Source organism: Micromesistius poutassou (assembly GCF_964030765.1).
Source record: "Micromesistius poutassou genome assembly, chromosome: 13".
In the NCBI taxonomy this organism is placed as follows: Eukaryota; Metazoa; Chordata; class Actinopteri; order Gadiformes; family Gadidae; genus Micromesistius; species Micromesistius poutassou.
The window spans coordinates 14,584,463-14,590,462 of NC_140283.1; positions in this window are offsets into that span (position 1 = coordinate 14,584,463).

A 6,000-nucleotide genomic window follows, 5' to 3' on the forward strand; every position below is an offset into this window, starting at 1 on the left:
TATTATTTAGATATAGAGCGCCAGGACTCCTGCTGGAGCACCCGGAGTGTTCAGTGTTCCACTGTAAACACTAGCGCATGGTACCGTGGCTGTAAGCTGCTCAGGGCCACACCCCCTCCCTTCACCACCTTGACCCGCCTCTAAAAACGGCACGTTTGTGGAGAGCTCATTGTGGGACTGGCTCATAGTGGCTGTAATTCTGCACCAAGGCTGAATTTCTTGAACGTCTTCAAATACTGTATTAGGGGCCCACTAACACCTATATATAAGCATCCATAAAGTAGCATGCCATGGGATCTTTAAAAGGATGCAGATGAAAAAGGTTGAAATATGAAATTACAATGGAAAAGCATTTTGGTTATGAAATGCTTTTGCATCTGTGATGCATATTCGTCGACAACTAAACTATAAATGTTATGCAACGTTATATCCGCTGAGTACCATTGGAGCCTCTCCAGGAAACAGTTTTCCTCTCTGCAGTTTACAAGTAGGATCCGGAAGTCTCTCAGCCAATGCATTTGGTTTCTGTTGGCATGAAACCCCATCTCTCTCTCTTTGTGCTGTCAAGGACTCTGCCTAACACACATGTAAACAAACATATTACTCAGTAGCGTTTCCATTTTCAGTTAGAGATTGTTTTTGTCACAGCTCAAGGATAAGTAGTTCATTCATTATAGTTGGTTAACTTTGGTGTAGTTGGCCAAGTATTTGCTTCCGAACATCCTGTGGGGAGATCTGTGCAGTCCATTTTCTTCCTGCGGTCTGTTTTTTTCCTGTAAGAAAAAGGGTGTCTCTCCCTTTTTTCCCCTGGGCTTTGAGAAGCTTGGCTTTGCTTTTTTGAGGTCTTAGTGTTAGGATGGGGGTTTTCAGAGTGGGCCTGTGCAACCCATTGAGACTTTATCTGTGACGAGGTTGCGATTCCACTCCATCACTTCAACCACAAATCCACCCAAGGGTGGATCACATGACTTCCGCACCACCGCACTAATAGCACATTTCCACTGAGGAGGAGGCCTCCTCGCTGCAGATCCCACCCAAACGTGGATGTCATTAGCCCTCTTCCAGGATAAAATTAATCCCACGTTTGATTTAATGTCATAACTGTTTAACAACATCCTCGAGTCTAGTTGATGCTGAGATGTCTGTAAAGGTTTATGGTTGAAAACCTGGTTTATGTATGTGACGTTAATTGAGAGCATCAGCTTCTCTGGCCAGATTTGTTGCATGCGTCGCCTATCTAAATGTTTTAACAGCGCTATATTAAAATGGCATCAGAGGCCATTTTAATCATTTTTTTTCGGTGTTCAGAGGTTATATTAATAACATAAGCATTGGCTTTGGCCACCGACGGAGAATTCCAATGCCGTCCAGACAGTTTCCAATACACATTCCAGGCACTCTGTCCAAAGCTAAAACAAAGAGTTGCTCTCAAAACTCTTTCTAGTTCCATCCCTCTGTTATTTTTCCAGGTGGTCCTGCTAAATGCAGAGAGAGATATATATTGTCAGAAAAAAAATCTATTCTTTGACCTGAAAACATTAAGCAAGATTTCGACATAAATGGTTTGGATAAATACTGCTTAAAGATACTAATAAGAATGCAGCAACAGAGCCGCGCGCATGTGTTTCCAATCTGGGGAAGGTTGCGTGTGACTTGTTATTGGCTGTATTTGAATTGGCTCCCTTATTCCTTTGTTCCCTATTTAGTGAACACTACTTCGTACACTTTCTAGAGTAAAAGTGAAGAATAAAAACACTAACTATGCATCTGCTGGTCACATAAACTAGCCGACACAGTCAGAAGTTTGAAGTCCCCCCCACCCGTGACAGCTGACTTGCATAATGAACCTGCATGGGCGTAACCAACTCTACTGGAGGAATCCCATGTCTATGAAAACCATTATGGTATCATGGGATATTGTGTGCCAATAAGGGTGCATCAGATTTACACTTCTTTAACGGTGCATTATGGATATTAAAAAATAGATACAATAGGTACACCTAAAGAGTACACAGAATAGTGGACAAATTTGAACAGAGCCATTGTTTACATGGGCTTTGTATTCACAGAGTGGTTGAACACCAGTTGTGATGTTAATGAGCTATTTCAAAATCCCCCCTATAGTGACACCACACATGTGCTAACCCAAATGCATGATGGATAGATCAGCCTAACAGTCGGTGCAGTGTGATGCTGCTATGAGCGAGCTACCATACATCTGGTCTGGTACTCTAGCATACATCTGCAAATCAACTCACGGTGATTTCCACCATTCCATCGCTATGTTTCCTGTTTATGTGTTCAAATCATCGTCGTTCACTGCCATGTTTTTGTTAAATAAATAAAATCGTTGAGAATAACAATTATGATTATGAGCCATTTTGTGGTGTTTAGAAGACACAAGTCAGCTCAGCTCCCAGCCTCCTAGTCCTCTCCTCCCGAGGGTCTCTCTGGAAAGAGCTCACCGTGAGAGATGGAGATCTGTCTCAGAGCTGGACCAGACGGGACACCTGCGTGGCGTTTATTCCTCCTCCTCCTCCTCTTTGACCGCATCGGAGGAGCGGGGGGGGGGGCCCATTATCGCACATCAACTCGTCTTTATGTGGTCCCAATTGTTTTCTTTTCTAAATACTGGAGCTAAGGTAAACTGAGCTCGGTGGCTGCAGAGTGTCCACCAGAGCCCTTATCTTATCGGGGCCCCCATCGGGTCGGTTCCCATGTGGTGAATGGATGCCGTGGAGCGACCTCAATCCACTCATCCAGGCTAAGAATAGTGAGCCCTAAAAGACGCCATCCAGCGCTGTCTCCGTCGTCCGAGGGGGAAGCGGGGGATGTCTCTTCCTGCTGAAACGCGGATGAAATCCTTTTCTGCATCCTTCTCTGAAAGGCTTAAGGATGTCTTAACATTGGATAGCCCTCGTTTATTTATTTACCAAAATAACAAGGAAATGGCAAATCCTAGGGTGTTTATTGATGGCCAATTTCAATATGGTTTATGAGTTAGTGGGCGCTAAGCAAAGACACATGTAAAGCTCAGTGATCACTTAGGCACCTTCATTAATTCATTGATCATTTGTTAAGTTAGTATACATTTTTAGTAAGTTCATGACAAGTTAGGAATCCTTCATGACAATTTATTAATTTATACATTAATCAGAAGTTTGGAAACAACATTGATAACAATAGACATTATGACCTCATTGGAGTTAATTATGATGCCTTCAGGGTTCATTATGATCTCATATGAGTTCAGTATGAAGCCTTCAGAGATCATTATGACCTCATATGCGTTCATTATGACCTCACATGAGTTCATTATGACCTCATATGACTTCATCGTGACCTCATTTGAGTTCATCATGACCTCATATGAGTTCATTATGACCTCATATGAGTTCAGTATGACCTCATATGAGTTCATTATGATCTCATATGAGATCATCATGACCAAATATGAGTTCATTATTAACTCATATGAGTTCTTAAGGAGGCCTTCAGAGTTCATTATGACATCTTCAGTGTTCATTATTACATTTTCAGAGTTCATTATAACCTTTAATGAGCTCAGCATGACATCTCCAGAATTCATGATGAGATCATTGGTAATCAGGGACACAATGTCCTGATCGTGATGTTATACAATTAGAAGCAGGTGATCAGAAGCAATGGGCTGTTACGACAGAGCTTCTCAAGTTCAGCACTATAAAATAACCACAGTGAAATGGGAGGATTAGAATTATAATAGAATAAAAAAATAGAAAAGATGAAATATTTTATAGTTAACAATGATCGATTTATGGGTTACAGGGAAACAAGGCAAAATCATGCAATCATTTTCTGCCGGTTTAGTTTCATCTTTAAATCACAGACTTATACAGCTTTACGGCCACTGTGATGCTGTGCAATATTAATGACTAGACCATGGGCTCTGTAGAGCGCAGATGTCCGCCAAGAATTCAGCTTGGTAGAAGTGGGCCTGGTCCAGGGAGCCAGTTAGCTGGTCTGAATATTATGTAACTTATTATTATTAGTAGTAGTGGTAGTGGTAATAGCAGTATACGTTGCAGTAATAGTCTTAGTGCTGCTGTTTGAATAGGCCAACAATGATACAGACACGTTTGTGCATTGTCTCACAACATCGACAGTGGAGCGCATTGATGGTCGTGTGATCTGCTATCGCATCGAGCTAAAGTCTGAAAGTATGTGTGTTTGTGATATAAATACAACTGGTTCAATACTTGTCTTCAACATGTGAACAAACAGGATTTTGTTGCCTCGGTGTTGAGTGCATATGGATGGCTTCCTGTCGGCAATAGAATCTAGTTCAATATCACGAGTATTGTAGGATGAATCCCCCCACCGGCGAAGCAGCTTTTAGGTTTGATGCATCACAGATCTGGAACTAACTTCCAGAACATGTGAGGTCTGCCTCAACACTTTATAATCCTAAATCAGGGCTGAGAGCCATTTGGTCTGCTGTAGCTTTTGATTTTAAAAAAGTTTTTTTTTTTTCAATTAAAGTATTTTTTATTATTTTATTATTTATTTTATATTTCATATTATATTTCAAATTTTCTTGTTTAATTCTCCTTTAATGATTGTCCTTCAACTGTGTCTACATGTGATTTCGTCCTTTGTAAAGCACTATGAATGGCCATGTGTTTGAATGGTGCTCTATAAAAAAATTTGCCTTGCCTTGCCTTGTCTTTTATACTTTGCAGATAGTAGCTACATTTTTTCATTTAGATATTTTCCATGTCCCGGATTTGCACAACCCAAGAGGTGATCAGGCACAGGGCTACATACACAGACTCTCTCTGTCTCTCTCTCTCTCTCTCTCTCTCTCTCTCTCTCTCTCTCTCTCTCTCTCTCTCTCTCTCTCTCTCTCTTTTTCTTCACACGCAAACACACATTAATATCAAACACTTCTTCCTTCCGCCCGCCGGTCTCCATGGCGATGCACCGTCGGCCATAAACCCCCTCAGCCGGGCCTGTCCGACAACTGATGGATGACTCAGATGGTTGTCTGCCTGGGGAGGGGGGCTCACGCTCACATTCCAAGTGTCTGTGTGTGTGTGAGAGGGGGGGGGGGGGGGGGGATTTCCTCATGTGTTTGTGCGCTATGTATATGTATTTTTATGTGAGTGTGTGTGTGTCTGTGTACTTGTATTTGTGTGCTGTGTGTACTTGTTATTGTATGTTTATGTGTGTGTGTGTGTGTGTGTGTGTGTGTGTGTGTGTGTGTGTGTGTGTGTGTGTGTGTGTGTGATTTATTAGATTTCCCTTTTTTGATTTGCTAACAACCACATATACTTTCTTCGAACATGAACCTCATTCAGGAAGGAACACAAATCTGTAAAACGACTGGTCTCGGTTAAATAAAGGAGTTCCATTCACTTTAACTTAATTTCCTGCACTGCAAACTCCCAGAAACAGATTTTGATTCCACGAAGGCTCAGAGAAGTGATAAAGGTTAGAGTTAAATGAGTAAAAGAATACATTTGAATGGACACACGCACACAACATAAAATCTTAATTATCTCACATACACAATGTTGCCCTAAACAATGAAATACTATACACACACACACAAACATGCATACCCTATAGAGAGGATGAGAAATTCCATGTTCCAGAGCAACCATGAGGATGCAGTAAAACAACATGTCCAGTCTCCCAGCAGACTCCCAGCAGGTCCTGAGCCCCCCAGCACCACTGAGTCAACACAACCTAAAGGTCAGCTAGAAGTCATTAGGGGTTGGTCAGCGATTTCAGCCCCTATCTAATGGAACTACAGCCAACTACCGGTCTCCCTGTTTGAAATCTGGTTTAGCCTGTGAAGCCCTTTGGCACGTTTGCTGTGATTAAGGGATATACTTGGAATATAATTGACCCTTTGTTTTTTCACTACATGTTTTTTAGGATTTTTTTAATGGTTTCCCATGGTTGTTTTTGCCATGGAAGAAAAGGTTGTTCACTCTATAAGAAAAAAGGATGTGG